Below are 22184 nucleotides of genomic sequence, written 5' to 3' on the forward strand. Positions count from 1 at the left end.
AAAAAATCATATTATGATTACGTAGATTTACACTATTTTTTTTCTTCTAAATTCAACTGTGCTAAACTTGATACTTTGACTAACCGGTGTATTTTATGGACTACTATTGACACGCACGTAAGCAATTTAGGATCTTTGGCCCAAGCTTGGGTTTTATATGGATAGACCTAGTGTCTTCAAACAGACGTGTAGACGTATTTGCACTAAAACATAAGGTGGTCTTCACTGGCTTGAGGACAATTGTAAAAATTTAACGTAATAATCTAAAATAAAAATTTTCTGTTTGCAATTGTTACATGTATTTCAATGGTCCAAGGTTGTATTTCATAACTTCATATGTATAGTCACTACTGCAAATAAATTACAATTTAAACAAGCCTGTCTTTTCAAGGGTATACAAATAAAGATAGATTGCGGACGTTACATTAGATTGTCTCTGCCGTCTGCATTAAAAGCTTCCATCAAATCTAATGAAGATGTCTGCTCGGTTTTTTACTGTTTCTTCTGCATTACAGTGGTAAAAATGTGAAAGCAAACAGTGACTTATTAATTCATCAAATTGGTAAAATGTATCTTTAAATGCTGTGCTGATGACTATTTCGCTCTGGCTAGAATGCTATAATACAAACGAAGCAGAAACTTATGTCCAACGATCCGGTTCAGCATGCTATCATTTCCATTGCATCTGACATATAGACCACTTGACATCAATGTTTATCAACAAAGGCGAGGGATTGGTCTTTCGATATGCACCAACGAACTGCTTCACTGTTCAATGGGTTTCTTGCACAATATGAAATGTGGTGGGAGGTTTAAAATACACATGCCCTGAGCAAACTACGATGCGCACGCACACTGCAGGGCAAAGAACAATGGAAAGTGCCATAATGCGTGCGCATACTGCCGGGCAATGAGTCAATGACGTCACATGTCAAGTGGTCTTACACGGTTGTCTGATGGCATTTTAAGTGTTGTCATTTTTAAGTAAATGTGACCAATGATGGCGCTATTTATCTTAAATCTTGTTTGCATCTTGAAAAGGGCTAGACACTTGTATAGTGGTATTAGAGCATCAGAAAAAGACTAACAAATGGCATAGACATTTAAAAAAAAACCCCATTTTTATCATGAAATCTAAGGAATAAGTCTTATTATTTGGTTAATCTAAATTGAAAATATATGTAAATAGCGCCCTCAATTTGTACACAAATGTACAGTTTATAGAAAATAATTACCACAAGATTGCAGACAAAGATGAATAATTTAATAAAGAAGTGAGAATCTGTTGATATTGTTCATGTCTAGAATTTAACATTATAAATGTTTTGTTAGAAAAAAATAAAAAATGACCTCATCAAACAACTGTGTATAGCTGACATGACAAAACATTCATGTTTAATCAGCAATGACACATTTATTGTCATGGCAGAAATTATGTCAAGTTTATGGATTCTTATAAACATAGGCATTCGGTGAGTTTAATGAATCCGCTGGTTGTACCTAGGGTTGTACCTTATGTACTTGAGTCCGCGTGGCTTAAGCTGGTTGTGAAACCTACTATCAAGGTTCATGTATATTAGTCAGATCATGCATTCCAATGCATCTTCATTTCTATATGGTATAGTCCCACACAGGGGGGTAGATTTCGAATGGAGTCACCCATTCAGGTTACCCCATTTAAAAACAAACTTTCTTGGTGGAGATTAAGGTCATATCTTCCACGGGGGGGTGTATGTATTTCAAGTACAACAGCCCTTTGACAACATTGAAGATAAATCGCTAATGGAAAGAAAGAGTAAACGTTTCACTTATTTTACTCTCGTTGATCACCCATTTCTGTTAATGAGGAAAACGCTATACTTGGTGGTGCAAAAATTGAATTGGGAAAAGGAACAAACATAAGTTGTAACTCTGAATATGGGTTAATGAAAATGAATTGAAAGCTTGTCGCTTTTTCAAGAGTATGTCAAACGACCAAGTTAAGTTAAAAGTATATTACCGTTTCGGTAATGTGGTAGTCGACAGCAATTTAAACATTATCTAACGTCGACGCTTTAATTATGACTTCAAACCCTCACATGGCGTGTATTCATTAAGTGTAAGTGCTTTTTATCATGTAAGTTTAACCCAATAAAAATGCACCCCAGTATGCACAGTACCTTATTATATATCAAGCTTTCTATTTGATACATGTTGCTATTGCTCCTTTGAGAGTAAACCCACTGTGCGTCACTACTTAAAAATAATGATAAAGTTTTTTAATTGTCATCACCCAAAAATCTAGTTTAAAAAGACCTGTTCAGGTTAATAACTTCAACGCCATGCCAGTATTCCATTTGGGAATGTAAAATCTTACTTAAGTTATATGATAATATAATTAATAATGACCTTTAAATAAAAGTCAAGTGTTCTATTTTTCCTCTTGTCAGCTCTTGATGGAATTCAGTTGGAATTCATTGGTCAGTTGTATCAATACACTTGGTTAATTAAGTCTTGATCTGCTGCAAATACGCTTTCTGGTTTCCAATTCTTGTTAATTCATTGGGTATCTTTTAATTATAAGGTCTGCAACGAATACTGACCCCGCATAAAAATACAAGTCATGTTTTTTTGTTTCTCACCTAACTTGCATTTCAATAGTGAAAATAAATCTACATATAACCTTAGGAAAGATGCGTTATTGTTGATGCCTGCCCTTTATCATGTTTCTCGGATCAATTTGGAAGTCTCGGAGGATTTTACCAGGGTATTGTGCTGAAATATCAGTAAGGTCGGAACAGGTCTCGCACAGGCAGCAGATTTTCACAAAATCCATACTTATTTGCTATTTATTAGGTATTAGGTAAAAAACTTGTAAAATGATCCATAATGCTACCCCTTCCCCTTAATTTGGGAACTCAAAAACCATCAACTTTTAACTACATACCTGTCTTTGGCGACAAATAATGTAATCAATTTTAGACTACTTACTCTCTGGTGATGATGTAAAGGGTCGAAATAAAGCATCCAATGTGTTTTATATTGTGTATGATGTCATCTGAATGCCTACATTTCCCAGGTTGTTCCTATTGATTTCTCTAATCTATAGAGTTTTGAGTAAGAAATATCAACAAGTAGAGATTTTGTGAAAATCTACTGCCTCGGCGAAACATGCTCCGATATTTTTGACATTACAGCACCATAGTATGTACCCTAGTAAAATTCTGCGAGAGTTCGAAGTCGATCCGAGAAAAAACGGTTTCCTTTTGCTACACTCTAATGGCGTCTATGTAACTTTAAACTTATATCCAATATTATAGTGTATAATTTGAGTAAACGGATTATCTGTTAGTCCTGGGAATTTGTATCATTCTGATGAATACGTGGATTATAAAACAGATATTATTATTCTTTTTTAGTTTTCTTTATCTAATAACAACAGGATAGAAGAACGTGTGCAGCCCACTTGAGAATAGGAATATCAAGAATACCTCGCTTTTTTCTGTACTTGTCCGTGCCAGGCTTCAGTTGTTAAGGTTTATTATTCTGAACTATATAATACGATATGCGAAATCATAATACACAACTTTAATATATTTAAATTATATGCCATTAAGTGGTAATAGTAATTGAATATAGCGCCATATTAAGGCCATGTCTTCCATGGATTTCCAATCTTTTCCGCAAAACCTTTTTACATAAAGATAGAAATAACTATTTTTTTACTCCAAAATGACAGGACTCTGCATGGACATAGCCAAAAAGTGTCAGATTTTGATCTTGTGTGAAAATCGTTGGGACAGTTTTACAGGTCAAATTACTGTGAATTGAACATGCATACTGCAGTTACTGTCCGTTTTCCTATACACAATACATAGTGCTCTTTCCCATTGACGCGTGACCTCTAGAAATAGCCCTACGTTAAAAGTATGGGGATATGACTAGTTAACGTCGCTGTGTGAAAAATACCCGGCCAATATTAAAAAGTACTCTTCTAAAGTTCTAGAAAATATAGTTTTTAACATGTCCTAAATTTTAGCTAATTTAGATGTTTGGAAATATTCGTACTTTGGTGTTTTAGTTAATGTTATAGGTAATAGTACATTGCCTAGTTAACGTCGCTGTGTGAAAAATAACCGGCCAATATTAAAAGTACTCTTCTAAAATTCTAGACAATATAGTTTTGTAACATGTCCTAAATTTTTAGCTAATTTAGGTGTTTGGAGAGGGTCGCACTTTTGTGTTTTAGGAGGACATGTAAACGACAGATAACACCAAAAATATGAAGAAATTATTTCCAAACCGTGTTAAGTCAACAATCATTATGTTGCTCATTTTCAAGAATGCTGGTTTACAAAAAGCACGCCATTGTCTCATTTCGTGAACAAAGGTACACATACCATTGTTTCCTTTCGTTTCCTTTATAATCGGTTACCCAACTGAAGCTATGAATACCAGCTATATTGCGATATCGCACATGAAAACAGACACTTGTGCACAACCAGAGAAGATCCGATTTAATCAGTTGAGCTGTTTCAATGAGTGTTATCTTGGTTTAATAGCTTTTAATGGGGTTAAGTCCTGCAAAGGTCGAGATGAATTCTACTGTAGACATGACTGCATCATGGAAGCTGAAAATATATGATACGTTTCATAGCTCAAGTTATGTACTTGCTTACTTCCCCTCCCCTCCCGCTGGAAACAATGTTGGAGCAGACATTGACGGCAACCACTTTTTACTATGTTTCAGCATTCAACATTGTATAAGGGAAGCGGGGATGAGTGAAATAAACAAACTGTCCTTTTTGTGCAGGATTGTGGTTTTTTCATGTTCAACGCTACAAGTTTCCTTCAATTCAAAATTGCCGAAGTTTGGTTCTAACTTTGTGTCTGGTTTTAGGGTTAGAGTTTAGAGTTATGGTTATGGTTTAAGTTAGGGTTAGGGATATACAAGAGTTCGTGATGCTTACATGAAGGCAAGACCCGACGTTTGTCTACATGATTATACTATTTCGCCACAAAATATCTTTAACTATCTTGCTTTCGGTACGGTTAAGTTTCGTTCCGTCACTTTTTCGAAGCCTGTGCAACGTACTATAGCAAGCCCGTATAACGCACATTTCCAATGAATACAATGGCTATGATCCTAAGAAAGGATGAATCGGATTAACATTATGTTTATGTGAACTCTCCATTTATCAGCGCGCTGCACTGACCATATCTGATTTGTCATAGCAACATCCCATACAAACAAGAAGATCAGCCAAGATTATATACACGAAATGTCGATTATGAAACCGTGGGCTATGTCACTATTAAATTGAACATTTGTCTTACAGCTCCAGAAACATTAGAGCCATTTTCATAACATGGTACAATGATCAAGATGACCTACAAACACAACATATTGTGCCCGATTATATTTTAAACAGGTGAAGTTCATTATTAGAAATACTAGTAAATATGTGATGTCCACACGAGTCATTTGCATATTATGTGAAATTGATATTGTATGGCGACTGATGTATTTTCATTCTCTTTACTGTCTGCAAGCAAATCACGGACCCACTTCAAAGGCTCGGGTAGAACGTGGTGCAACTGTAAAACTACAGTAAAACCCGTGGTCTCAAGAGTGCAACCATGCTTTAAGTTTCTAGTATCGGATATGTTAAAATAAAAAGGGTCATTAGTGGTGAATAATAATCGTTATGAGTTTGACAGAGGTATACGAATACGCAAAATCGCTGTTCTGAGAAAAGGACAATATTGATATAGTCATGAAAACGGTTATTTACAGCTATTCGGCTTCATGACAAATCAAACAAAAATCAGAACGTTCAGTTCTGCATTTTTCTCAAATCAGGAGTATTTCTGCTCGTAATTCTTGTGGCGAGAGGGAAAAAACACATTCAAGATTGGTGTATAGTTTTCAGGTTCTTATAATAAAGACAATTGGGGTTTTTACAATGATGAAGGTGTTAAAATGTCAAATTTGTCTTTCTTAATATTTAAAATTGTATTTCAATAAGCTTTGCTTCTCATATCTGACAAAAGTAGTGTAAATCTAATGCAAATTTTGCATTACGAACATCCATGACATCGGCTATGACATGTGAAAAGGCAAAAGGCAAAGTGTCATGTAAAGAAACATCCATTGAAATATTTCTAGTTCAAAAATGTTATTAGCAATCAGAAATGGATATATTTCATTTACTCTTGGGTATTGTTTAATTATGTATCGTTGAAATGTCACGTACAATTGTGTTCCAGAAAATAATGGCCTTGAAAGTATTATCAAATAATGTCTTCTATATTTGATCTATATTCAATAGTTTGGGACTTATTTGACAGTCGAAATTCTCAAGAGATAGCGATAAGAATTAACGTCAATAACATACCCTGAAAACCAGCTTATACGCTTTAGATGTTATGATGTTACAGTACTAAAGTACGTTTATTTGAAAATTTTTATTACATTCTCTAGCTGACGGTTCAGATTGCATATAATACAAGTCATTTTTACACCATGTTGTCGATATTGTAAACTCACCTCCCTTATTTGAAGTATATACAAAAAGCATCCTTGGAGAAGCAGTTCGATTTCAAATATAGCTGGGTCTGATGTATGAGCTGTGTCTTTAGAACTCAATCGATTATTCGTATGTCGATTATTTGACACATGCACGCAAGCACATTAAACTTAAGTTTCCTTTATTGCCTGCCTACGGAATTGCATGGGCTGAGGTGTTGATTTTCTTTTAAATATAGAGCTGTTATTTATTGCTAGAGTAGAGGTAGTAGACATAAAGACTGCTGGAAATTACGTAAACAAGAATGAGGTATATATTGTCTTGTCTGTTGTTAATCATTCTGGTATTAGTATATCCTCTTTAATAAATGATCAACTCAATCGAGATTATGTCACACACACATTGATTTATAGATACTGAGGATAGGTAGTTAGAATGTAGGGCAAATTGAAGCTGTTATGATCGATGCAGAGTATAGTGTATGGCAGGCTGATCCTATATTGTAGATAATAAGTTCAAGTGGATATAAACATTTCGACATTTTGTGAATTTTAGGAATAATTCAAGGAATGATAATTGGATCGGAAGGATTTCTAATGATGCACGTAAACTGCTTCGCGAAAATTGGAAGCATTATTACAGGTCTTTTGCTACTAGTTGACCATTGATTGAATATTTGAATGAAAAAACAACAAAAATCAACCAAATTCATTTCCTTACCCAAATCACAAATACACAAGTACATAATTGCTTTTATTTGCAATTATATTATATTGCTTTTACAACAGCGCTTGTCGTAAATCGATATACGGAAGCTACTGACAACACTGAGACCACGAGGCCGCTTTGTTTTAACAATAAGTAAAATATTCCTGCTTGCTTGTCGGAAATTTATCTTGCCACAATAGAACGATGTTGTTTATCATGTGTTTTTACCACGCTGTGCTATGTCCAATCCAAATGATCACTACGTTAATAGTATCATTAATGGTATTTTGAAATATCACTTGAAGTAATTGCATTAAATGCAAAGTGCAATTGATCAGTAAAATAATTTTCTTTTGCACAAAACCAAAATATTTTACTCACTTGACGGTTTCGCCTATCATGGTCGATAGAATGATGTTGGATGATCCTTACTTCCAGTAGGACGTATCCCGACTGTAGAGGGTGTATTTACAGCCAGGAGAGGATCATACACGTGACTAAGGTAGTGGGCCCCCTCGTCTCTATTCATGACATTGGGTCCTCGTCTCCTGATCCATATTGATTCTTTGACATATCTGGCATTTGCATCACACGCCTTGCTAAGAATTTTGGCATTGTCCCAATTGATGATATGATTTTGTTGCACTGCGTGGTCTGTTATAGCTGACTTGGATTGTTCACTCGCTGATTGTTTTCGGGTTTGCCGGGTGTAATTTGATTTGGTTTTTGACACCCTGTCTGTCTCTTTCTGGTGTTCTTTTAGACGAGTCTCAAATTTTCTTCCCGTTTCACCAACATATGAGTGATTACAATTTGCGCATGGTATTTCATAAACGCAGTCAGTTGTGCTAAGTGGGTCTATTTTGTCTTTGGGATGAACCAGCATTTTTCGGAGCGTGGTGTTAGGTTTCATAGCAGTGGCAATTCCGTGTTTTCGGAAGATCCTATTGGCTTTGTCTGCGAGTCCCTCTACGTACGGGATCACGACAAATCCCTTGGTCCGATCGCTACTATCTTTCTTGGTGTTGGGCTTGCTCTGTTTGTTAACCATTTTTTCTTTCACTTTCTTAAAGGACCAATTAGGATAGCCACAACGCCCGAGCGCCTGCTTGATCTTCTCTTCTTCTTGTTTTTTCTGTCCTCGTCTTCCGTTACAACACTGTTCATTCTGTCTAACAGAGTGCGAATTACACCTAGTTTGTGGTGTATGGGATGGTGCGAGTCGAAATTTAGGTATTGGTCAGTGTGGGTGACCTTTCTATAGACTAACAGCTTGACCGAGCCATCTGCTTTTTTGACTATTAGAGTGTCCAAAATGGAATGGTGCCCTCGTGCTCTTTTTCATACGTGAATTTTATGCTACCTGTTGGATCGCTCTGGTTTAGGTGACTGGTATGACATACAAGTGAGTAAAATAGTTTGGTTTTGTGCAAAAGAAAATTATTTTACTGTATATCTTACTTAAATCATAATTATTAGGTGTGCACCCTTGTGGTAGCACCCTGAACCTCTCTCCAGAGCAGATAGTGATTTTACCAGCTCTAGCTATCTGCTAACCTTGATTTTGCATCTATTGTCTTTGGATAGTGTTTCTGATCACTGTGGACATAAAATTTGGGCTGTGCAGTCAACATTTGGGCGGAAATAACATTGACTTGTTTTTCTACATCATCCTCCCTACTGAAGCCCATGGCCACCATATTTATACACAGTGTTTGGATATCATTGCTTGTGGTGTCATCTATTTCAATTGGATACCTATGGATTGATCAGTCTAATCCTCTTGACTGTACACTGAACCCATGTATTGATCAGATTAATCCACTTCAGAGTACTCATCCTATTGACGGACTAATTAGCTACAGGACAATCACAATGTGTTATAGTAGGAGTGATATCTTATCATGTAATGGTGGTAACTCTACTAGACTTGATCAAGCCGTTTGGAATAATATCAAGTCACTTGGTATTAATTCACACAAGCCAACCAGAAGGGGAAAAAAGAAGAAATTACCAGCTACTGTACATTCTGTGTTACAATCAAATCAGTCTGCTTCCATTGACGCAAAGCATGATCTATCCTTCTGCGTTTGGAATGCACGGTCCATCCGTAACAAAGTCACAATGTATTTGGACTTTATGCTCGAGCACGACATCGACTTCACGATTCTCACGGAAACATGGCTAAATGAGTCCGATCCCGTCGTCATAGCAGATCTAACGCCTGCAGGTTACTCCTTCATAAGTGTACCACGCAATTCAGAAAACTATGGTGGAGGTATTGGGGCTTTATTTAAAGATGACCTGAAATTACAGCTCATTCCTACGGGGCATCACTTCACCACCTTTGAGCACGCATGCTTTACCAACATAAGTAAAAGCGTGTATTTCATTGCTGTGTACAGGCCCTATCCATCCCCAGTCAATGGCTTCAAAACATCCACTTTCTTGGATGAATTTGATACTTTCATAGGAGGCTTTGTGAATACTCTCAACCGTAAAGTTGTATTGGTGGGTGACTTCAACATACATGTTAATAACCCGACAAAATCAGATGTGTCCAATTTTATGACTACACTCGGCAATTCAGGTTTTGAGCAACACGTTACATTCCCAACACATCGATCTGGGAATACATTAGATCTTGTTATCTCACGTCCTGAAGACAATCTCATCAAGGACTGCATCCAAGAATCAATGCTTTCTGACCATCATCATGTTGTTTATTGCTTAATCGCAATGTCAAAGCCAAAATATCAGAAAACCGAGTTTGTCACACGCAATTTCAAAGATATTGATCTCAAATCCTTCCATGATGATCTTATCTCTGACTTTGATTCTCAAAGTGACACTGTCAATAATCTTGTTGAACTCTACAATAACACCATAAAGAACACTCTTGATAAGCATGCTCCTACCACTGTCCGATCTCGTACCAATAGACCACATCAGCCTTGGTACAATACTGATATCCATGTTGCCCGTCGCCTCCGCCGCAAATACGAGCGTAAATGGAGGACAACCGGCCTTGAAATTCACCGTCAGATCTACATTGACCAAAGAAAGCTGGTTAATGAAATGATAGACAAAGCCAAAAAGGAGCATTACAGATCAGAATTTGAACAAGCTGACTCTAAGACAATGTTCAAGAAAGTAAATTCCCTCCTCGGTAAAGGCACAAAAATACTGCCTGCACATGAATCTGCACAAGATCTCAGTAATGACTTTGCCACCTTCTTTACTGATAAAGTCAACATAATCTACGAAGGCATTGAAAAAGAACTTGAGAATGCCAATGTTGCTAGTGATGTAGCTCCATCCTCACCTGTTGATTGTAGTTTTCATGAATTCAACCCAGTGAGTGAAGAAGAAATCTTAGCTCATATCAACAAAGCACCATCAAAAACTTGTCTTCTGGACCCGTTGCCAACATGGTTCATAAAACAAAACCCATCAATGTTTGTTCCAATGATCACCGAGGTTGTCAATACATCTCTCAGCTCTGGAGTGTTCCCATCCTCATTGAAGCACGCTGTCGTTGCTCCAATCATCAAAAAACAATCGCTGGACCCCAACGAGTTAAGAAACTATCGCCCAGTATCAAACATACCATTTGTGTCGAAAGTCATCGAAAAACATGCTGTCAATAACATCAATGATTACATGACCAGAGAAAATCTACGTGAACCCTTACAGTCGGCTTACAGGACTTCACACAGTACGGAGTCGGCCCTGCTGAAAGTTAAAGACGACATCATGCAGCATGTTTCTCAGCGCAGAGGTGTATTCCTAGTCCTTTTGGACTTAAGCGCAGCGTTTGACACTGTGAGCCACTCAATCTTGCTTGATCGCCTTCATCATGACATCGGTGTAACAGGGACTGCGCTGGAATGGTATAAATCTTACCTGTCGGAGAGAACATCATGTGTTTGTATTGATGGGGTGTTCTCCAACTCTCATGTTTTGAAGTATGGCCTACCTCAGGGGTCGATCGTGGGCCCACAGTCATTCACCATCTACTCTGTTCCCATTGGTCGCATAGTACGGCAGCACAGACTGCAATTCCATACGTATGCTGATGACATACAACTGTATTTGCCATTCAATCCATGTGACCCACAATCAATCACAACTTCGCTCTCGCAGCTCTCTTCGTGCATTTTGACATCAAGTCATGGATGACGAAGAACATGCTCAAGCTCAATGAAGAGAAGACAGAGTTTTTGTTGCTGTTCCTGAACATCTCAAGTGCAAGATGCCTCCTGTATCCTTGCAAGTTTGCGGTAAGACAATAACACCTTCTGAGAATGTCCGTAATCTGGGAGTTGTCTTTGACACTTCAATGACAATGTCTTCTCATATCACAAGTCTCTGCACCAGTCTCAACTATCAACTGAGAAATATATCGCGCATTCGCAAATATCTTGACTTTGATTCTTGTCACTCTGTCATCCGGGCTCTAGTTCTATCAAGACTCGATTACGGTAATGCTTTATTACTTGGCTCCAACAAAACTGACATCAAACGGCTCCAACGCATACAAAACTGGTCTGCGAAGTTAATTTGTGGTGCGCTGAAATTTGACCATGCCACGCCGTGCTTACAACAACTGCACTGGCTACCTGTCAAAGACCGTATAACATTTAAGATCATTGTACTCGTCTATAAGTGCCTCCATGGAGCTGCACCCGACTATTTAGCATCTTGCCTGACACTGTACCAGCCGCTACGAGCTAGTCTTCGTTCAGCTTCTGACATCACCCGGCTATCCGAACGCACTCCTACTAAAACACTCATATCTGCTCATAACCGGACTTTTACATATATCGCTCCGCACATCTGGAACAACTTACCAGCTGAAATCAGAAACTGTGACACACTCTCCAAGTTCAAAAAATGTCTGAAAACACACTTGTATCCAAATGATGAATAATGTTTTTGCTTGTATTGTATATATTATATATTTGCCATTTTCTCTTATTGCCGTTTTTCACTGGTTCATACTGCGCTTTGATCTTGATGTAACAGCGCTATATTAAATGTACTTTTGTATGTATGTATGTATGTAAATCATACTTAGCCACGTGTATGATCCTCTCCTGGCTGTAAATACACCCTCTACAGTCGGGATACGTCCTACAGGAAGTACGGATCATCCAACATCATTCTGATGATGCCTATCGACCATGATAGGCGAAACCGTCAAGTGAGTAAAATATTTTGGTTTTGTGCAAAAGAAAATTATTTTACTGTATATCTACAAACCTGATGAATCTATTTAGTGATGCAATTGATCATTATGATATAATATTATTAGTAGGAAATTTGTTTTGTCATTGTGCAGTAAGCATACTGAGAAAACATTCTTAATGATAAAATGACATTAAAAATAAATGTAATTTTATGTTCAAGGGCGACCCTGGGGCAGGAAACGCATTAAGATTTCATGCATTAAATAAGACTAATACCACCTAGTATACTTGAGAAGCTTTACAGTTATATACTACTTACGATGTATAACTTGCAGAATACAATTAATATATTTTCTTAACAGAAACTTTTTTATTCTGAAATTAAAAAAAAATTCTTAATGAAATTAGGTACAAAAATACTGTATTAAAGTTTAGTTATTGTTAAAACAAAGTTAGTCAATTTTGAATTTTTCTTAGACACAGTTATAAATTAAAAGTTATAAATTCAAAAGCAAATTGCTTTGGCGATTGCCAGAAATATTTGAAGTCTCACTATCATGAAAGTTTATCTTCACCACATGTTTGTAGAAAACAATAAACAAATATTACCATTTCATCTGGGAGATCCACGAAAATACCCTTATGTAACTGAATTCGATGTGGTTGTTTTGTAGTGACACTATGCCTTGAATAAGCTTTAGTGGGTTGAGAACTAATCTTGTAGTATTATTAAAATGATTATTTACAGCTATTTGGTTTATGACAAATCCCAAAAAAAATCAAACGCTGCGCAAAGAATTGTTTTCTCTTTAATTCAGGACGTTCAGTTCGGTATTTTTCTAAAATAAGGTGTTTCTGCTCGTAATTCTTGAGGCGAAAGAAAAAAAAAACACATTCAAGATTGGTGTATAGTTTTCAGGTTCTCATAATAAAGAAAATTGGGTTTTTACAATGATGAAGATGTTAAAATGTCAATTTTTTTTGTAATATTTAAAATTGTATTGAAATAAGCCTTGCTCCTCATATATGACAAAAATAGTGTGAATCTAATACAAATTTTGCATTACGAACATCCATGACATGGGTTATGACATTTAAAAAGGCAAAAACACAAAGTGTCATGTAAAGAAACATCCATTGAAATATTTCTAGTTCAAAAATGTTATTAGCAATCAGAAATGGATATATTTCATTTACTCTTGGGTATTGTTTAATTATGTATCGTTGAAATGTCACGTACAATTGTGATCCAGAAATATGGCCTTGAAAGTATTATCAAATATATTTGATCTATATTCAATAGTTTGAGACTTATTTGACAGTCGAAATTCTCAAGAGATAACGATAAGAATTAACGTCAATAACATACCCTGAAAACCAGCTTATACGCTTTAGATATGATGTTATGATGTTACAGTACTAAAGTACGTTTATTTGAAAGGTTTTATTACATTTTCCAGCTGACGGTTCAGATTGCATATAGTCATTTTTACACCATGTTGTCGATATTGTAAACTCATCTCCCTTATTTGAAGTACAAAAAAGCACCCTTTGAGAAGCAGTTCGATTTAAAATATAGCTGGGTCTGATTTATGAGCAGTGTCTTTAGAACTCAATCGATTATTTGTATGTCGATTATTTGACACATGCACGCAAGCACATTAAACTTAAGTTTCCTTTATTGCCTGCTAACGGAACTGCATGGGCAGAAGTGTTGATTTTCTTAAATATAGAGCTGTTATTTATTGCTAGAGTAGAGTTAGTAGACATAAAGACTGTTGGAAATTACGTAAACAAGAATGAGGTATATATTGTCTTATCTGTTGTAAATCATTCTGGTATTAGTATATCCTCTTTAATAAGTGATCAACTCAATCGAGATTATGTCACACACGCATTGATTTATAGATACTGATGATAGGTAGTTAGAATATAGGGCAAATTGAAGCTGTTATGATCGATGCAGAGTATATTGTATGGCAGGTTGATCATATATTGTAGATAATAAGTTCAAGTGGATATAAACATTTCAACATTTTGAGATTTTTAAGGAATAATTCAGGGAATGATGATTGGATCTGAAGAATTTTTAACGATTCGCGAAAATGGAAGCATTCATTCAGATCTTTGCTACAAGTTGACCATTGATTGACTATTTGAATAAAATTAACCGACCAAAATAGCGCTTGTCATAAATCGATACACGGAAGCTATTGACAATACTGAGATCATGATGTCGTTTTGTTTAGACAATAAGTAAAACATTCCTGCTTACTTGTCGGAAATTTATTTTGTCACAATAGAACGATGTTGTTTATCATTTATTTTCACCACGCTTTGATGTTTTCAATCCAAATGATCACTATAATTATTAATGGTATTTGGAAATACTGCTTAAAGGAATTGCATTAAATGCAGAGTGCAATTGACCATTATGATGTAATATTATTGGTAGAAAATTTGTTTTGTCATTGTGCAGTAAGCATACTGAGGAAACATGCTTAATGATAAAATAACATTAATGTAATTTTATGTTCAAGGGCGACCCCGGGGCTTGAAACGCATTAAGATTCCATGCATTAAATAAAACTAATACTACGTAGTATACTTGGGAAGCTACGCAGTTATATACTGCTTACGATGTATAACATGCAGAATACAAGTATATTTTCTTAAAAGAAACTTGTTTATTAAAATTTTCTTAATGAAATTAGGTACAAGAATACCTTAATGTATTTGTATCAGTTTTAGTTATTGTTAAAACAAAGTTAGTAAATTTTGCATTTTTCTTAGAAACAGTTATAAATTAAAAGTTATAAATTAAAAACAATTTGCTTTGGCGAGTACCAGAAATATTTGAAGTCTCACTACCATAAAAGTTTATCCTCAACACGTGTTCGTAGAAAACAATAAAAAGATATCAGCATTTCATCTGGGAGATCCACAAAAATACCCTTATGTAACTGAATTCGATGTGGTTGTTTTGTAGTGACACTATGGCTTGAATAAGCTTTAGTGGGTTGAGAACTAATCTTGTAGTATTATGATCTAGCAACACCGAAGGCCAAAAACACAATTTTCGCAGGTCAACTAAATGATATTAACACCCTATACTGTTCTATAGTAAGCAAATGAATGATCTATTTCAAATATCAGTATGATTGGACACTGTTTTTATATGTAAATCACAAAAACAAAATAACATGTTATCTTTATGTGTCTATACTACTTATTAGGTTCTTGTTGCTGATCATCTTCGCTCTTTAAGTCCCAGGCGACTGCTTGAACATTGTCCGTTTCCAAATTCATGTCCGGCGAAGTCTACTGAAGACTTGTTGCAGACGAGTATAACGTATATTTCAATGAATACAATGGATATGTGCTTGTATGATGACTGGGCTTGTATGATGACTATCACGTTCAAAGATGAAAAAATGATGAATTGGATTAAGATTACATAACACTGTATGTGTACTCTCCATTTAACAGCTCCCTACACTGATTTGTCATACCATACAAACAAGATGATCAGCACAGATATGTACACGAAATGTCGATTATGAAACCGTGGGCTATGTCACTAATTGAACATTTGTCTTACAGCTCCAGAAACATTAGAGCCATCTTCATAACATGGTGCAATGATCAAGATGACCTACAAACACTACATATATTTGCCGATTATATTGTAAACAGGTGTAGGTCATTGTTAGAAATACTAGTCAATATGTGACCGTACACCACGAATGAGCCGTAAATGTCCTCAATTGTATTCTGAGTTACAGTGTAAAATGGGCATGAAGGTCATATTCATAGGTATTTCAATTTGGTGCTACGTGTATCTCATTAAATGAGGTACACGTAGCACCAAATTGAGTACCTATGAATACGACCTTCATGCCCATTTTACACTGTAACTCAGAATACAATTGAGGACATTTACGGCTCATTCGTGGTGTACGGTCACATATGTGATGTTCACACGCGTCATTTGCATATTATGTGACATTGATATTGCATGGCGACTGATGTATTTTCATTCTCTTTACTGTCTGCAAGCAAATCACGGACCTACTTCAAAGCCTTGGGTAGAACGTGGTGCAACTGTGAAACTGCAGTAAAACATGTGGTCGCAAGAGTGATGCCATGCTTTAAGTTTCTAGTATCGGATATGTTAAAATAAAAAGGGTCATTAGTGGTGAATAATAATATGGCTTAATATATCGTTATGAGTTTAACGGAGTTATACGAATACGCAAAATCGCTGTTCTAAGTAAAGGACGTTTGAAAATTGTTGTATGACCATTCCATTCGGTCCATCTAAAATATTAGGATATTGTTGATCAATCATTTCAAATGAATATTATATCAGTGGATGTGAACTATTTATTTGCAATACTTTTATGTTCTAAAACAATATTGATATAGTCAAGAAAACGGTTATTTACAGCTATTCGGTTTTATGACAAATCCAAAAAAACACACACACACACAAAAAAAAAAACGCTGCACAAAGAATTTAATTCAGGACGTTTAGTTTTGTATTTGTCTAAAATCAGGAGTGTTTCTGCTCGTAATACTTGAGGCGAAAGAAAAAATGGACATTCAAGATTTGTGTATAGTTTTCAGGTTCATTTATATAAAGAAAATTGGATTTTTACAATGATGATAATGTTTAAATTTCAAATTTTTCTTTTTTAATATTTAAAATTGTATTGAAATAAGCTTTGCTTCTCATATCTGACAAATGTAGTGTGAATATAATGCAAATGTTGCATTACGAACATCCATGACATCGGTTATGACATGTGAAAAGGCAAAAACGTAAAGTGTTATGTAAAGTAACATCCATTGAAATATTTCTAGTTCAAATTGTTTTATTAGCAATCAGAAATGGATATATTTAATTTACTCTTGGGTATTGTTTAATTATGTATCGTTGAAATGTCACGTACAATTGTGATCCAGAAATATGGCCTTGAAAGTATTATCAAATAATGTCTTCTATATTTGCTCTATATTCAATAGTTTGAGACTTATTTGACAGTCGAAATTCTCAAGAGATAGCGATTAGAATTAACGTCAATAACATACCCTGAAAACCAGCTTATACGCTTTAGATATGATGTTATGATGGTACAGTACTAAAGTACGTTTATTTGAAAAGTTTTATTACATTCTCTAGCTGACGGTTCAGATTGCATATAGTACAAGTCATTTTTACACCATGTTGTCGATATTGTAAAGTCATCTCCCTTATTTGATGTACAAAAAAGCATCCTTGGAGAAGCAGTTCGATTTAAAATATAGCTGGGTCTGATTCATGAGCGATGTCTTCAGAACTCAATCGATTATTCGTATGTCGATTATTTGACACATGCACGCAAGCACATTCAACTTTATAGTTTCTACTTTTGCCTGCCAACGGAGCTGCATGGGTTGAGGTGTTGATTTTCTTTTAAATATAAAGCTGTTATTTATTGCTAGAGTAGAGGTAGTAGACATAAAGACTGCTGGAAATTACGTAAACAAGAATGAGGTATGTATTGTCTTGTCTGTTGTTAATCATTCTGGTATTAGTACGGTATATCCTCTTTAATAAGTGATTAACTTAATCGAGATTATGTCACACACACACATTGATTTATAGATATTGATGATAGGTAGTTGGAATGTAGGGCAACTTGAAGCTGTAGTGACCGATGTAAAGTATATTGTATGCCAGGGATATCCTATATTGTAGATAATAAGTTAAAGTGGATATCAACATTTTCATATAATTTAGGTAATGATACAGGGAATGATAACTGGAGCTGAAGGATTTTTAATGATGGATGTAAACTGCTTTGCGAAAATTGAAGCATTCGTTCAGGTCTTTGCTGCAAATTGACCATTGATTGACAATTTTTTTATGTCGAGCATATCTAGGCATTAACAGTTGAAATCTAGGAGATAACGCTGACGAAACTTCGGCCAGGCACAAGTGGCCTGGTGAACGATGGGGTCGCCGTAGAGAGCTGGTGGGGGCAATTTTTTACAGGACAGTCAAGAGTCATCTGGCCGCCTTTACCAGATGAGCCACGGGGAGAGCCGATAAGATTTTGCTTTGGTCCTGCGGGGAATTGAACCAGGGACCTCTCGTACCACGCTGCTCCCACTGACCGACCAAAATTCATTTCTTTACCCAAATCACAAATACATAATTGCTGTTATTGCTTTTTTGCCTTTATTTGAAATTATATATAATTATATATAATTATTGCCTTTAAAGGAAGCTATTAACCTGAGACCATGATGTCGCTTTGTTTTTACATTAAGTAAAACATTCCTGCTTGCTTGTCGGAAATTTATTTTGTCACAATAGAACGATGTTGTTTATCATGTTTATATGTGAAAAAATAAAAAAATAATCTGATGTGTTTTTACCACGCTGTGCTGTGTTCAATCCAAATGATCACTATTATTATTAATGGTATTTGGAAGTACCACTTGAAGTAATTGCATTAAATGCAGAGTGCAATTGATCATTATGATATAATATCATTAGTAGAAAATTTGTTTTGTCATTTTGCAGTAAGCATACTGGATATGGAAACATGCTTAATGATAAAATGACATTAAGAATAAATGTAATGTTATGTTCAAGGGCGACCCCGGGGCAGGAAACGCATTAAGATTCCATGCATTCAATAAAACTAATACCACGTAGTATACTTGGGAAGCTTTACAGTTATATTACTGCTAATACGATGTATAACTTGCAGAATACAAATATATTTTCTTAAAAGAAACTTGTTTGTTCTGAAATTTAAAAACAATTTCTTAATGAATTTAGGTACATTGGTATCATTTAAGTTATTGTTAAAACAAAGTTGTCTTAGACACAGTTATAAATTAAGATTAAATTACTTTGGCGATTACCAGAAATATTTGAAGTCTCACTATACCATGAAAGTTTATCCTTACCACGTGTTCGCAGAAAACAATAAACAAATATTAACATTTGATCTGCGAGATCCACAAAAATATCCTTTTTAAAAACTGAATGCGATGTGGTTGTTTGGTAGTGACACTATGGCTTGAATATGCTAGTGGGTTGAAAACTAGTCTTGTAGTTTTACTTTCTAGCAACACCGAAGGCCAAAACACCAATTATGCAAGTCAACTGAATAATATTAACACCCTGTCTATAATTCAAAGCAAATGAATGAATTTGTTTCAATGTAAATACAAAATAACATACTTAATGTTAACATGCTTAACGTGATACAATCTATACTACTTATCAGGTTCTTGTTGCTGATCATCTTCGCTCTTTAAGTCCCAGGCGACTGCTTGAACATTGTCCGTTTCCAAATGCATGTCTGACGAAGTCTACTGAAGACTTGTTTCAAACGAGTAGGACGTAGTTTTTCTTATTCACAAACAATCTCTGATCGCAAAAGAAAGAAGAAATACGGATCTCGGACTTTTGTGTTTTGTCTCTTCAGGAACACACCTCTGATCCAATCTGCTCCACTTGCATTGACATAAACGTGGGTTTATAAAACTAGACTTCAGCATTTCAAAGTAAAGTTAATTTTTTATTTCTTCCCTGGTCGGAGCTGTACGTATCGCGTTCACAAACGTAAACACACAGGCGATAAACAATCACGCGGATTGGCTGATCAACAGTCTTGACAACATGACGGTTGGTCGTCGGATCGTATGAAAATTATATTTCAAGGTTAATTTGCAGAATTTCATATTTTCCAGCTTATTCCTTTTTAAACAATGTTTACTTAAAAGCATTACTTACAAAAATTAATGCATGGACACAACATCTACATGTAAATTCAATGCACTATTGGTCTCAGAGTATTTCTTTACACTTGAAGGAATGATTAATACGTGTTATGCATTCAGCATCACTAAAGGTTCATAATTGTAGATTTGTTTTTCCTTAACTTTATTGTGAATGGGGAATTGTGAATTGTGAACCTTACACCATTAAAATCGTTGTGTTTACAAACACTAAGAAGTATCTAATTAATATAAATTTAGTTTTAACACAAGGTATTGCCTGATTACTTGATTGGTGTAAAGCATCCCAATTAACAAAATAAGGTATGTGGAGTACTCACTATAACCAAGTAAGCGTCTCATTCCCAACAACATAGTTCAAAAAGTCTTATACAAAACTGATACCGTTAAACATGACCTTTTGTTATGGAGAATGAGTTTTGAATCATATTTGAATCTAGAAAATTTAAGACACACTGCAGTGAGTGGCAAGATATGACCAATTAATAAACCGCCATCGAGTTGATGGATGGATTGCTATGTATATAGCAAAATATGTGGCATCTATCTCTGCTTACATGGCATATTACCAGGTGATTTGCCTTAATGTACCTGTCATGCAAGGGAGGAGAGAGTTTTAAGATAGCAAATTCATTACTTTGTACGCTAACAGTGATGGATTGCTGACATAGAGGTAAACAAAAGTGTAGACATTTTACGTCTAAGATAGAGAAATTGTTATATTTACAACAATACATTTTGCATAATAGTTCCAACAAATGATCAATAATATGTAACATAATTATGTCACGCTAACACTTGCTTGCCTCCATCGGCCTGCTAAAACTTGTTTGTCCCCTGCTCGGCGTGCCAAAACTTGCTCCCCCTCTCGCTCGGTCTGCCACAAATTGCTTGCTCCATTTACACATGCCAAATTGTTATAGGAACCTAATTTACACAGCTAGATTTTCATTAGCCTTTTAGAGTGTTTTATTTAAAAAGTGCCCATAAATGTGTGCCAAAAATCGGTTGGCCACTTGTCAAAAATTGCTTTCCCCATGCAATGAACTCGCCCGTTCTCATAATTATTGCATAGCCCTTTACCCGGATATAACCCAGATTTTCCAAATACGACAGTCTTACTGTACTCAAGAGAGAGATTACAAAGAGTGCAAGACCATTATAAGTTCATATTTCATGGTTTTGTAGGCGCATCGTTTTTCTGTTTAATGAAGCCGTTTATTTGCCACAGATAGATATTATTGAAATATTCAGAAAGTTGATTTTTATATTATAATTGCTGCAAATAACGTCCATGATATCATATAAAATATTAAATTTTGTGCATTTTAGATTTGGATTAAACTAATTTAAAATGTACTTATAATATCTTATTCAATTAATTAAACATAACACTTTAGCACATGATAGTAACTTTAAATTGTGAGCTGTCAAATAATATTTTAAAATTTATCAACTTCCAAAATTCGACAAAAACTGCCATTTACGACGGTCTTACACTATACACAGTACGCGCCTACCTTGATCATAATTTTTTTATAAAATGTTAGCTAGTAATATAGATTTTGGCTTTCACGGTTTATTACGTTAATATCCCAAAATGCCAAAATATGAATTTTGATATGAATTCTAGGTCGTTCTGGTTTAGCAAATTACTAATCGTCCCTTTAATTTGTAATATTATAGTCAAGAATGACATGGTCGCAATGAAATCTAACCCAGAGGACACTTTTGTCTGACCACTTCTTGGTTTGTCTGACCCACACACATAAGTGTGAACAAGTAGACAATGTCATATTACCTTGAGAATATAATTATGGATATTGAATAATAATGTGCTGTATTATAGATGAATCCAACGAGCCAAGCGATGGTCAGAATTTAGTCGGCCATGACTGGGTCCCCGGCGCACCAAACTGGTGTTGTGACTTGATTGAACAGATTCATCAGGATCGGTATAGTAAACTGGTTA

General features: G+C 35.4%; 1 protein-coding gene across 3 annotated transcripts in view; it reads left to right on the top strand.

The window, feature by feature from the left end:
- LOC140159270 (metabotropic glutamate receptor 3-like) overlaps positions 1–22184 on the top strand; it is a 175202-nt gene that overhangs the window by 44941 nt on the left and 108077 nt on the right. The window lies entirely within an intron of this gene.

The sequence above is a fragment of the Amphiura filiformis genome, chromosome 8, assembly GCF_039555335.1.
Source record: "Amphiura filiformis chromosome 8, Afil_fr2py, whole genome shotgun sequence".
NCBI classification, from domain to species: domain Eukaryota; kingdom Metazoa; phylum Echinodermata; class Ophiuroidea; order Amphilepidida; family Amphiuridae; genus Amphiura; species Amphiura filiformis.